We start from the raw sequence: 14844 nt of genomic DNA on the forward strand, positions 1-14844 counted from the left end.
TCCAAAGAATTCCAGATTAAAATCAAAGGAAAAATAATTGTTTTAGCTAACATAGCCCTGACTTTCTATTTCTCACAATGAAGCCCACATGCAACTGAGGCCCAATAGATACTTTGGACTCCCACATAACCTTGCCAGAGTCCGTGGTAGCCAGGGCTAAAGGGAGTTAAAGTGCAAAGTATTTGGTGAGCACCAGAGGGCGCATGAAATCCTACAAAAATCTTAGAATGCATCAGAAGGGCACACAGCAAAGAAACTTTTAAATCATTCTGAGTGTTGACCACATAAGGTCTGTACTGTTTGCTTTTCGGTACTCATTGCCAGCTTAAGGGTTTCCCATCTAATGATCTGCTGCTGCAGCCTCCTTTCCTCTTCATCCCAGGATTGGAGGCTTCACAAGTCGTCTCTCCCAGCTTCTCTCACCACCATGTTCTTTCCCTACCAGATCTCTGATCCTGTGGAGCTCATCATCATCACAAATGAAAGGCAAGGATTCTCCAGCTACAGTCAGCATCACCCCCACCCTCCATAAGGTGTGTGTCAGTCTACTTTTAAACCTGGGTTTAAAGGACTGTTAAACCCTATTCTAAAGCAACCAGAATGCAAGTGTAGCAATAAAAAGACAACTTGCCATATTCAGAAAGGGTATTTTCCCACTAATCCTAAAATTTGTACAATAGTCTAAAGAAACTTAATTAACCTAGATGACCACAACAATAATTTCAGTTGCTACTGAATGTTGCAAGTGGAAAGACGTTAAGGAGAGATTGACTAACCAGGCATCCATCTGATTGGGATCGCGCACAATTCCCTTAGCACAATCAACATCATCTGTGATGTCATCATTGGTGAAAGCTGCCAAAAGAGGCAAATTAGAATATGTCCGATGCTTCAAATGTATTTCCAAAGATTTGCATAATATTATTATTTCAAATAGATTCCTACCCAGTAGGAATTAAATTCATAGGACTTCATCAGTTTTGTATAAAATACATTCACATTTTTAACAGCATAACTGACTTCTTGTACAGCTGATGCACACCATGAAATGCCTTTTCTCTTGCTCTAACCATGTAGTGACAGGCCTGATAAATGCAGAACACTAGGAGTTTGTTTCCCATTTGGAGCTGAGTATGCTGGATATCCATGACATCCCCACAGTCTTATTGCAATCTTGGGAAGGAGAGAGGCAGAATTGTCTCACCTGAGTCCAAGAACCAGATTTCTGTGACACAAGGCAGAAACTACTGGATCAGGTTCCTTAACTAGGTGGATTTCTGGCACTGAATTTGGTGCCCCTAACTTGTGCCTCTGGCAAGATATTGACTAATTTCACTGAAGATAGGACCAGGTGGGTCTGCCAAGCAAACTACAGATTGCAGGTGCTACAGATAGGTATGGGACTTCAAGATGGCGCCGCGAATGGCAGCCTCGGTGAAACGCTCCTTGGTGGGTTTGGTGTTTTTCTCTGTATTCTGCAGCTCTTTGCAGATTACATATTCTAGAAATGAACTTTTAAATATCAGACAGCATTCTGTTTATACAACTCCTCCTGTTTTTCGTGGCTGTGGGAATGCTATTGTGGACTTTCTGACTGCGGGGGCGGCGGCTTCCCTCGGCTTCGGCAGCAGCTTTGGCAGCAGCAGCTTCTGCAGCAGCAGCCTGGGAGCTAAGCGTAGATATGTGAGATACCGACGAAGGGGAAAGCAAGCTGGAATCTTGGTAAGACTGAGAAAGCAACGAACCAGAACTCCTCTTCCTTCAATATATTTAACAAACATACGTTCATTAGTCAACAAAATGGACGAACTATTCATCTTAAATCGGAATAATTCTGACTTCTTAAATGCTGCAGCCCTTTGTTTCACTGAAACATGGCTTAATCATCTGGTGGAGGATAGATCCTTACAACTTTCAGGCTTTCATCTCTATAGGGGAGATCGAGTTACAGCGTCATCGGGCAAACAAAAGGAGGTGGAATCTGCTTTTATGTTAATACCCGTTGGTGTAGAGATGTTAGAATCTTACATAAATCTTGCGGAATGCACTTAGAGACTTTGGTTATTAACTGCAAACCGTACTATGCTCCACGGGAATTTTCTTCATTCATCTTGGTCAGAGTTTATATACCTCCTGCTTCTCTAAATAGTGCGATACAGACTTTAACAGATCAGATAGTCGGTATAGAACAGAAATATCCAGACTCTTTACTCATTGTTTTAGGAGACTTTAATGGTGCTGATCTTACTACCGAGTTGCCTAGATACATACAGCATGTTAGTTGTCCTACTAGGGGCAAGAATATATTGGATTATTGCTACACCACACTAAAAGGAGCCTACCGTTCTATATCGCGAGCAGCAATTGGCTCATCTGATCATTGTATGATTCATCTTATTCCCACCTATAGACAGAGACTTAAAACTGCAAAGCCTGTGATCAGAGCAGTGAAGTTATGGTCTGATGATGCTAAGTTAAACCTACAGGCCTGCTTGGAGTGTACAGATTGGAATGTTTTTGAAGCTGCCTCTGCAGATCTGGATGAGTATACTGATGCTGTGACTTCATACATTAGCTTTTGTGAGGGCATGTGTGTGCCCACTAAAAACATACTTATTTATAACAACAACAAACCGTGGTTCACAGCAAAGCTCAAACAGCTGCGTTGGGACAAGGAGGAGGCCCATAGGAGTGGGGACAGGATTAGGTATAATCGGACTAGAAATGTACTCACGAGGGAGATTAAGGCGGCAAAGAGGAACTATTCAGCAAAGCTGAAAAGTCAGTTCTCAGCAAATGATCCTGCGACTGTGTGGAAGAGCCTGAAGAACATCATCGGCTACAACCACCCACCTCTCCTGATTGAAGAGAGTCATCAACTGGCAGACGATCTCAACAGGTTTTATTGCAGGTTTGAGAATGATCAATTGATATCTGCGGCTGCCAATTGTATCTCGGATACATCATCAGTACTCGATTTTTCTTTACCTCTCCCCAATCCCCTGGGTCCCTTACCTCTGGTGATCCTGGAAAAAGAAGTGCGAGGTTGGCTTCAAAAGCAAAAGATTGGAAAAGCTCCAGGTCCAGACGGTGTGACTACCTCGTGTCTGAAAGTCTGTGCAGAACAACTGGCCCCCGTTTTCACGCATATTTTTAACAAATCACTGAAGACGGGCTATGTTCCTTCTTGTTTTAAGAGTTCTACAAACATCCCAGTTCCTAAGAAATCCCCCATTAGTGAGCTGAATGACTACAGACCGGTTGCATTGACATCTGTGGTCATGAAGACCTTTGAGAGGCTCATGTTGGCTCACTTGAAAGCCATCACGGATCCCCTGTTAGATCCACTGCAGTTTGCCTATCGGGAACAGGTCAGTGGATGATGCTGTTAATATGGCCCTTCACTATATTCTGCAACATCTTGAACTTTCGGGGTCTTATGCACGAGTTCTTTTGTGGACTTCAGTTCAGCATTTAACACTATTGTACCAGAAATTCTGTACAACAAACTGATCCAGCTTACTGTGCCTGTGCATACTTGTAGGTGGATTATTAGTTTTCTAACAGGCAGAAAACAACATGTGAGGTTAGGCAAAATTATTTCCAGTACTCGGTTAATCAGTACTGGTGCCCCTCAGGGATGTGTGCTTTCTCCACTGCTTTTTTCCCTTTATACCAATGACTGCATTTCAAAGGACTCTTCTGTTAAAATTTTGAAATATGCAGATGATACAACTGTCATTGGTTTAATTCAAAATGGAAATGAGTCAGCATATAGACGGGAGGTTCAACAGCTGGTCTTGTGGTGTGGTAGTAATAACCTGAAACTGAATACACTTAAGACCGTGGAGATGATTGTGGACTTTAGGAAGAATCCTTCTCCTATTCCTCCCCTTACTATACTTAACAGTCTAGTATCAGTGGTAGAGTCCTTCAGGTTCCTGGGCTCTATACTTTCCCAAGACCTGAAATGGACGTATAACATTACAGCTATTATTAAAAAGGCACAGCAAAGGATGTTTTTCCTGCGGCAACTTAGGAAGTTTAAATTATCCCAGGAGCTCTTGGTGCAGTTTTACAGAGGAATCATTGAGTCTGTTATCTGCTCCTCTATAACTGTCTGGTTTGGTTCTGCAACCAAACAGGACAGACTCAGACTCCAACGAATAGTTAAGTCTGCAGAAAGGATCATTGCAATCCATCTGCCTTCTGTAGAAGAACTATATACTGTGAGGGTCAAAAGGAGGGCACAGAGGATATCTGCAGACTCTTCTCATCCTGGGTACAATCTGTTCCAACTTCTTCCGTCAGGACGGCGCCATAGAGCTCCTTATGTTAAAACATCCAGACATCAGAATAGTTTTTCCCTCGTGCCATTGCTTTGGTGAATACCATGTGATCTTTTTTGCTCTTATCCAAACGCACCGTTGATTTTGCTGTTATCACCGAAGATAAATTCCTTGTGTATGTTTTATACTTGGCCATTAAAGTATTGGTATTGGTATTGGTATTGGGAGATTGTGAGGCTGTTGATGTGGGTGAGAGAGGGAGACTTCTCCAAATGTGGCCCTGCCTGGTGCTCATTAGAACAGAGACAGTACGGTGGTGGGTGGTGTGGGGGCACAAGGTGAGATATTTCTATGTGGAGGAAGTCAGAGGAGTTGTGACAAGTTGGGAAATGGGGCACTAAATGGGGGAACAGATTGCGGAAGGATAAGAGGCCAGCAGAAAACATGGTGGCCAGATACTGACACTGATCAGACAAGCAGGAACTCAGAAGAACTGAAAGAAACAATTCTGACAGACAGTGCTGGTGAATCGATGTTCATCAAGTCATGAAGAGTTGGGTGCAATTGAACGTCTCTTCAAAAGTATCATCTGACTTATTTGGGAAATTCCACTTTTCTTTTCTTTTCTAATGAAATAGATGTCAGTCCCCGGAAGTAGGTCAGGTCAGGAAACAGACACTGCAAGGATTACAGGAATGCTACTTCACTGTCATAGAATATTCACAAAGAACTTGGAAAGCTTGTCAAAACTTCTCTCCCCACCTCTTATACCAAACAGAATCATGAACTCGATTCCTTTATCTACACTACGTGGCTTACCGCTGCAAAGCTTCTTGCAGCCATTAGCTGTACGGCCCTGTTTATTGTTGCACCACCAGCGGCTGTTTATCTGAAAAATCCCATAGTCGCGACTGCCATCTGAGTTTGGCTACCCCACAGATTTGGGGTTGTACCTGCTCTCATGGTAAGCCATACAGAGCCCTGGAAGAAAGCAAACAGGGAAAGGACTGGAAAAGGCCTCTGCTGTAAATGAAAGTGCTACCCTGAGTTTTTTAATACCAACATTTGAAACAGGACATTTAACCATCTTCTCATTCATCCCCCAACCAAGGACGGACCAAGAAGTCCCATACAGTTTGGAAACTTCAGGAGAATTTGGAATAAGTCTGATTCTTGTCTCAAAGATATTCCTGGGGTTCTTAGTGGCAGATGACGCCACCTCTCCTTTCTTCTCCTTCTGTAATCCTGGCGTTCCAGGGAGGAGGTACTTTTCCATGGTGGGTCTTTCGCACTGCCGCACATGTGGAAAATCTTCTGGGATGGCCCCTTCAACCCTGTTCCAAACTGACACGATTTGGGGGAATTCGAAGGAATTTCCCTTTCAGAGGATGCTTATCCTGAAAGGGATAACCATGTATTTTTAAGAAACCAAATAAACTATTGGCTAAGCCAGTGGTTGTAAAAAGACAATAAAGAGGCAAAAGAGGCCTAATTGTACTGCAGTTCTGCTCTTGCCCCAAACAGGCAACAAACTGGATATCAGTCACAAAGCTGTTCAATTATGTGGGAATAATGAAGGATGAAATGAAATAAATAAAGCATGAAACAGAGAAGGACAACATGCACAAGAATCATTTTATTGAAATATTTCAAGCACTTTTTGAAGACGTTTCAAACCAAAACGCTTTCCTTCTTTTCTATCCAGAACTCTTTATAAAAGCATCATTTGTATGCAGAGAAACCCATTCTTCCCAACACATGACGTACAAGTATAGAATCGAGTTATTAAATGTTGATTATACAAGGAACAGTATCATTTTCATCACAGGAAGATGAAGAGAAATGCAGGATCATGAATCTTACAGCTTGCAGCCACGAGTCCATTGTGACAGATCTCTTCCTCTGCATTTGTTTTTCCAGGCAACCCTAAAAGTAAGAATAAGAATATTGCATGTCTTCAGATGTTTCATGTAGATCTACTTCAAGACATTCAGGAAGTTCTCAGGTGAGCTAGTGACAATGATCATTCATCTTTCCTGTTCATTGACTGATAAAGTTCCTGTGCTAGTTTTCCAATGAATTCCAGGTTAAAATCAAAGGAAAAATAATTGTTTTAGCTAACATAGCCCTGACTTTCTATTTCTCACAATGAAGCCTACATGCAACTGAGGCCCAATAGATACTTTGGACTCCCAAATAACCTTGCCAGAGTCCATGCTATCCAGGGCTGAAGGGAGTTAAAGTGCAAAGTATTTGGTGAGCACCAGAGGGCGCATGAAATCCTACAAAAATCTTAGAATGCATCAGAAGGGCACACAGCAAAGAAACTTTTAAATCATTCTGATTGTTGACCACATAAGATCTGTATTGTTTGCTTTTAGATTCTCATTGCCAGTTTAAGGGTTTCCCATCTAATGATCTGTTGCTGCAGCACCCCCCCCCCAATAAGCTGTGTGTCAGTCTACTGGGTTTAAAAGACTATTAAAGCAGCCAGAATGCAAGTGTAGGAATAAAAAGACTACTTGCCATATTCAGAAAGTGCATTTTACCCCAAACGCTAAAAATTGTAAAATAGTCTGAAGAAAATTGATTAACTTGCATGACCACATAATAAGTTTGGCTGGTGTGGGTCTTCCAGGCTGTGTGGCCATGTTCTGGAAGTTTTGTTTCCTAATGTTTCGCCAGCATCTGTGACCGGCATCTTCAGAGTGCAGGAGCACAGACAGGAGCAGTTCTTTCTGTGTTCAGGATGATGTGACCCTTTTTGTGGGTATTTATAGAGATCTGAAGGGGGTTGGGGGACGGTTAGGGGGCTAGGGGGTTGTTTTAACGAGTGGCTGCTTGTTTTGGTGTCAGAATATGTGTGTGCCTTCCTGGGGGTTAGGCAGGGTTTTTTCTTCTATTGAGTTGTTGATGAGTGGCTGCTGAGGGTGATTAGCATGTTCATTGTGTGAACTGTTCACACGTCCTGGTGGTTGAGCTGAGTTTACTTGCTACTGAATGTTACAAGTGGAAAGATGTTAATGGGAGATTGACTCACCAGGCACCCATCCTATTGGGATCCTGCACAATTCTCTTAGCACAAGCAATATCATCTGTGATGTCATCATTGGTGAAAGCTGCCAAAAGAGGCAAATTAGAATATATTCTTTTTTTTTTTAATATTTTTTATTTTTACAACAAACACAAAACATACATGAACAAACAAAACCATAAAAAGGCATAAAAAAAAAGCATCTTCCATTTTATAGCGTGTGTCAACCAGTTACCAACTCGTTGGTGCCCCTTTCATAATCTTAAATTCTCATATCATCTATTCAAAATATACTTGTATACTTATCAATTAACAATTATTAATCATTCATAGCTAATCTATAAAATCATTTATTACAAGAAATTTTAACTTTCAATAGGATTAGTAATACATTTTCATCTATCGATTATATGTGTATATATATAATAATTAATATCAAATTTCTATTATAAAGTTTTCTAATCCATTACATTACTATATTTTCTCATCCAATCATTAATAAAAACAAGTTACTTATCTTCTTACTCTAATTTCAAATCTCAATTTAACTCATCTCTGCACATTTCATAATTTTCAATAACTTCCTCCTGCATAAGTAATTTTTAATTTTTCCAATTCTTAAAAGTTACAGTTCTAACCAGTATCAGTTACAATATCAGTTACAGTTCTAACCAGGTTACAGTTCTAACCAGATTCTTCACTACATGTTTCAACAAAAATATCTCTAGTTTAAAATCTATATGTTACTATATTCAACCATGTATAAATGTCTAATCTCTTAAAACATTTAGAATCAAATACAATTTGTAACTATATATCTCAGATTTATACTTTATTCCAGCGCTTGCATAATTTTGAGTTCACCCTTTTCATTCAATATCCCAAAATATCTAGCTGTTTATTCCTTTTCTATATTATTGGATAAGAGAAAGCAATAATAAATGTCCTTTCAAACATTCTGCTTTTGAAGCTTCTGTCAGTTCCATCATTGTTGTATTCCCCTCGTTTTTTCTTTAAACATCTGAAGTAGTTTCTTTCAATATTGTTTTACTTCTTCTTTTTGTGCATTCTCTTAGTACGATTTTCCATTATAATCTTGTATAATCTTTTTCTCACCCTCAGTGCCAAGAACAAGTCTGTCCCTCTTCATTTATCAGTTGATTAACCCTTTTAATTCTCAGTTTATAAGCCTCACAATAATTCTGTTTAATGTTTCTGATTTCTTGTACTATTTCTTCCTTTTCCATTGATCCCGTTTTATGTTTAATTAAGTCCATTTTAGCTTCAATATCTTTTTTTTTTTTTTTTTGCGGGAATTTCTGCAGCTCTTCTTCCAGTTTTTTATAGTCATCCTCAATAGTTTAAAGATCTTTTTCTACATTGTGTTTCTCGTATAGTTTATTATATTGATAAACCTTCATTGAGTCAAAGGATTCTTTATCTTTGTTCTTGCCAAAAATAAGAAAAAAAAAAAAAAAGGGAGAGGAAGGGAAAGACTAAGTCTCTTTAAAAAAATCCAACTGAGGGGGGAATGGAGAGCAAAGCAGAGCTTCTAGCAGAAAGAAGAGCTACTGCCACTAATCAGGGCTCTTGTGACTAGCTCAAACTTTCCATCTTGATATTTTCAAAATCGCTTTCAACTCCACTTTCTTGTTTATAGTTACGGATGGCACCTGTATAAACATGCACATCCCACTATCTTTTTAGAAAGCACAGGGTCCTTGAGCATGCGTCACAATAGAAGAAAAAGAGCACTATATCGAGCCTCTAGATGGCAGTGTAACTTTCTTTCGTTTACTTTCTCTTAACTCCACTTTCCCCGTTTCAAAATCAAAAAGTATAAATTTCTTACAACAATAAAGAAATCTTAGTCAAAAAAAAGGCTTAAGATAAAGAGTTATTGAATATTAAAAAGAAAAAGCCAATCCAGTTAAAGATATTTTTTTTTTAAGAGAAAAACATCTTGCCAATTCCACTAAAAAGGGAAAGTTGAAAAGAAAAAAAAAAAATTCCCCCCCTTTTTTTATAAGGCTCGATCTCGCCACTTAATCCACTTTTCTTCACTTTTAAAAATCTCTTTAAGTTACTTAAGGTGTTCTCTAAGAATAGTTGAATAGTAGAAGTCCATCTCACCCAGTTGACACCCTTCTCTTCCTTCTTCCTTTGGAGCTGTCCTGGCTTTCGCAGCCATTTTGGCTGCCTCTCCTCCGCCGGCTTCAAGAGCTTCTCCCGGGATCAATCTGGGACTTGCGGCGTCCCTGAGATCCGTGGGATGTGCCCTTTGCGATCGCCATCTCTACGGGACGGCTTAGGTCCATCGGGACCGTCCGGGGGAGGGGATATCGGCTGCCATCCTGGGAGCCCAGGATCACCCGCCGTATCGCCGCGACGCCAGCTCCGCCCTCCCGCAAATTAGAATATATTCAACGGCACATGTTTCAATTATATTTCCAGAGGTTTGCATAATATTATTGTTTCAGATTCCTACCCAATAGGAATTAGAGTCATAGGACTTCATTAGTTTTGTATGCAATACATTCACATCTTGGACAGCATAACCTCCTTCTTGTATAGCTGGTGCACACCATGAAATGCCTTTTCTCTTGCTCTAACCATGGAGAGTGACAGGTCTGAAAAATGTAGAGCTCTAGGAATTGGTTTCCCATTTGGAGCTGAGTACGCTGGATATGCATGACTTCCCTACAGACCTATCGCAATCTTGGGAAGGAGAGAGAGGCAGAATTGTCTCACCTGAGTCCAAGAACCAGATTTCTCTGACAAAGGGCAGAAAGTACTGGATCAAGTAAGTAAGTATGTAAATAAGCGTACTGTTGTAACCACAGGTCATAAAATAGGAATACAATAAAATACAATAAAACAACAGTAAAACAATACAATAGTAAAATTATAAAATAGAGTAATCGTATTTTATATATAGTACTGTTATATAAGTATTAGAAGTAAAAAGCTTACAACAGAATAAAGCAAAACTACAACTAGGAACTTAAATATTTCTTTCTAAGTTTAAATGACAGCAGAGCAAAAGCAGCAACTTAGTTGCTAACAGTTAGAAACATATCTACAAGAAGATCATTCAATTTTGCAAGGCCAGAGCCCTTGAATTTGGCCCTGATCTCATTTTAAATGGGGCACTGGAAAATATAATGGCAAACATCCTCCATTTGACCACCACTGCAAAGACAGGGGCATTGTTCAATAGCAAGCTTACAAAATGTCCCTTCGAGATATTGGGAGGGCATGGTCTGTAGGCGAAGGGATGTTGGGGCCCTTCTCACTGAAGCACTGGTTATATTAACCAGGTACGGGGAGAGGCTTCTATGTTTTTTATAATGGTGATACCAAGATGAAAATTTAGTTGACTGTACCACAGTGGCGTCTTTAATAGCATACCTTTCAAAAAGCCAATCTCTAATATTTTCCAAGATCTACATTCTCCCAAAGGTGGTAGGGAATACATTTGTAGAATGGGTGACATTTTAGTCCATTAATTCCCAGCTGTGTTAATGGAGAAAACAGAGTTTGGCAAGATGGGATTTTTGAAGGCTTTCTCGTTTCTTATAGTGCCCCAACAATGCAAGATGTATTCTAACAGCCCTAGAAGGGCACCCTACCTCATCCTTATGAACCCAAATCCTTCCTTATGAAGTTGTTTTGGACTACTTCCAATTAGGCAAAGACCTTCTTATGCCACCCCCACATCTCAGCCCCATACAGTATCTGGGCTATCACCTTGCCTTGGAATAGTTGAAGTGCAGGGGCTACCAATTGCCCTCTTTTAGAATAAAAGAAATTCAGAACAACACCTACTATATGCTGGGCAGTTGCCAAGGCAATAGATAAGTGTGCTTTCCATAAAAGGGACTTATAAAAGGTGATTCCCAGGTATTTAAAAGAGGGACGTTGCTCTATTTGTTGGGCATTAATTGTCCATCTGTATTTAATATTACTTTTGCCAAACACTAGTACCTTTGTTTTATTATAATTTACCTTCGGTTTTCCCCTTTCACAATAAGCAGTTACTCTGGCCAGTAATCTTCTAAGGCCAGTCTCGGTACAGGAAATAAGAACCATGTCATCAACGTACATTCCCTTTGAAATTTTCTGTCCATTAAGTGAGGGGGAGAAAAAATGTTGTGACTTCCTGGCTACTGCAATATCATTAATATAGAAGTTAAATGAGAAGGGAGCAAGTAAACAGCCCTGTTTAACTCCTTCTCCAATAAGGTAGGGTCTGAGAAGGACCCATTCTTACTCTAGCTACCATGTCTGTATGTAGTCCAATAATTAGTTTAAGAAGGTGCTTACTGATATCTGTGCTAGCTAGTTTCTCCCATAGTCGAGACCTGTCAATGGAATCAAAAGCAGAGGTAAGGTCAGTAAAAGCGACACAGAGTTGTTTTGTATGCCCGTTAGCATATTTCTGAATAAGGGCCTTCAAAGTAGCACAGTGACGAAGTGTGCTATGTCCTTTTTGAAACCCTGCCTGTTCTGGATGAAAGAGTTTTGTTTCTTCCTCCCAACCTTCTAATCTATTCAGAAGATGTCTGGCATAGAGCTTAGAAGAAATATCTAGCAGACTCATTGGGAGATAATTGGCAGGTTCCTGCCGGTTGCCCTTTTTAAAGATTGGGTATATTATACTTTGTTTCCAGTGGGGAGGTACAACACATGTTTTATCTATTTCTGAGAAGAGTCAAGTCCGGATGGGGACCCACCAGGAATCACTCATCTTATATACCTCTGGAGGAATCATATCTTCTCCAGGAGCTTTTCCAAGAGCCAAGGTTGAAATAAGCTGCTTGCATTCAGATTTTGAGACAGCTGGCACTCTATGCTTAGTTCAGTAGAGACTGTTGTTGGCTCAGTATATGGGCAGTTATAAATGGAGGAAAAATATCAGATCCAACTTTGTGCTGAAATACATGCATGGGGCATAGTGCTGTGTGTGTAAGTATCATTCGTCACCAATTCCCAAAATTTGGGAATGCGGGAGCAATCTATGACACTGGCTCCAAATGAGCTTCGAAAACTATAATGCCCCTTAGAACTGACAAAACTGAAGCCATGGAGACTATGCAGCCTGTACTTAAAGGCCAGATTCAATAAGGAAACTCCTTGCTTGCTTAGTAATTTGTCCTTGGAGGACCAGGGCAAAGAGTTGGGACAAGTTGGGAAATTCTGACAGAGAGTGCTGGTGAATCAATGTCCATCAAGTCATGAAGAGTTGGATGCAAGTGAGCAATCACAGAGAGCAATAAAGGAGAAAAAGGACTAGAACCTCCCTTCAGAAGTATCATCTGACTTATTTGGGGCATTTCACTTTTTTCTTTTCTTTTCTAATGAAATAGATGTCAGCCCTTGGAAGTAGGTCAGGTCAGGAAACAGACACTGCAAGGATTACCAGAATGCTACTTCACTGTCATAGAACATAATAATAACAGAAGAACTTGGAAAGCTTGTCAAAGCTTCTCTCTCCCACCTTTTATACCAAACAGAATCAAGGTGGGCTTACAGTATTTTCAGTCTCTTTCTGATGCCTCCTTCTTTCCCAGGACTGAGTTGTCATGATTTCTCATCAATTTTATCTTAGCAGTTCTCCCAACAACTCTCGATTCCTTTATCTACACTACGTGGCTTACCGCTGCAAAGCTTCTTGCAGCCATTAGCTGTACGGCCCTGTTTATTGTTGCACCACCAGCGGCTGTTTATCTGGAAAATCCCGTAGTCGCGACTGCCATCCGAGTTTGGCCGCCCCACAAGTCAGCTGTTGTACCCGCTCTCGTGATAAGCCATACAGACCCCTGGAAGAAAGCAAACAGGGAAAGGACTGGAAAAGACCTCTGCTGTAAATGAAAGTGCTACCCTGAGTTTTTTAATACCAACATTTGGAACAGAACATTTAACCATCTTCTCATTCATCACCCAACCAAGGACGGACCAAGAAGTCCCATACAGTTTGGAAACTTCAGGGGAATTTGGAATAAGTCTGATTCTTGTCTCAAAGGTATTCCTGGGGTTCTTAGTGGCAGATGACGCCACCTCTCCTTTCTTCTCCTTCTGTAATCCTGGCGTTCCAGGGAGGAGGTACTTTTCCATGGTGGGTCTTTCGCACTGCCGCACATGTGGAAAATCTTCTGGGATGGCCCCTTCAACCCTGTTCCAAACTGACACGATTTGTGGGAATTCAAAGGAACTTCCCTCTCAGAGGATGCTTATCCTGGCAGGGATATTCCTATTCTTAAGAAACCAAATAAACTATTGGCTGAGCCAGTGGTTGTAAAAAGACAATAAAGAGGCAAAAGAGGCCTAATTGTACTGCAGTTCTGCTCTTGCCCCAAACAGACAACAACGTGGATATTGATCGCCCTCATTAAAGTAAGAGTGCTAGTGCAAGGGGAATCATGAGGTCTCCTCAGTCCTTTGGGATGGGAAGAAAGCACATCTTCTCATTCTAAGAAAACTGAAAAGAGCTTTTTATTCATTGGGCGGGCTGGCTGAACTCTTCCTTGAAAAGAAGGGCCCCATTTTGCATCCCCCTTGCAAACCTGGACATTGTTCAGGTGGAGAGAAAGAGAGTGAACTCACAGTTGCCCAATTTGTAGCCATAATATCCATCCAGTCCATGCCGTTTCAGAAATGAAGCCAGTTCACATCTGGTAAATACTTTGGCCTCGCTGGCTGCAACAAAGAGGAAGAGGAGGGTGAGCACTAATGCCTTCATCGCTGCAGCTCCTTGGAGGATTATGGCTTCTCTATGATGGCTAGTGGATTTTATAGTCACAGCTTGTGAACCTGGCTCCTCTGGTGAGAAGGTAAACAAAGTATGTAGCAATAATTCCCCAACTTGAGGTAATTATGGATTGAGCAAGGAGGGAGTACTGATGGGAGTTGGAAAAGCAAAAGTACCATGTTAGGCCAGTCATAGTTTTCCTATGAATAATATTGATTGATTGAATATGTGCCATCAAGTCTTTGTTAACTCTTAGCAACCACATAGATAGATTTTATCCATGATGATCTGTCCCTAACCTGGTCTTTCAAGTTTTCCAATGCTGCACTTATTGCTGTTGGAACTGAGTCTATCCACCTGGCTGCTGGTCATAGTCTTCCTCTCGTTCCTTCCACCTTTCCCAGCATTACAGCCTTCTCCAGAGACCTTCCCATCTTGTGCTTGAAGTAGGATAATTTGAGTCTGTTCATTTGTGCCTTGAGGGAGACCACTGGGTTGGTTGGTTTGAGGATCCATGTGCTTATTTCCTTGGCTTTCCACTTTCAAACTGGAATAGCTAAGCCTGACCTGAAATGAGCTGATGGGGGGGGGGCATGAGCAAGGGCCTTCTAATAGCAAAGGAAAAGCAAGAATTCATCCTGAGACGCTGGAGAGCTATTGCCAAAGGAGACAATACTGGCCTAGATGAATGAAGAGTCTAACACTGTCTTAGGTAGTCTTGTAGGAATCCTTTCTTTACATATCCCTGGGGATAAAACAGAAGGCCAGGG

General features: G+C 40.9%; 1 pseudogene; it reads right to left on the reverse strand.

The window, feature by feature from the left end:
- Positions 1 to 6148: 6148 nt before the first annotated feature.
- LOC148213676 (lysozyme C, milk isozyme-like) lies at positions 6149 to 14065 on the reverse strand (annotated as a pseudogene).
- Positions 14066 to 14844: the final 779 nt, after the last annotated feature.

Source organism: Python bivittatus, unplaced genomic scaffold, assembly GCF_059951505.1.
Source record: "Python bivittatus isolate LINGU-HERP-01145 unplaced genomic scaffold, Pbiv_v1 ctg000920_np1212, whole genome shotgun sequence".
Lineage (NCBI taxonomy): Eukaryota > Metazoa > Chordata > Lepidosauria > Squamata > Pythonidae > Python > Python bivittatus.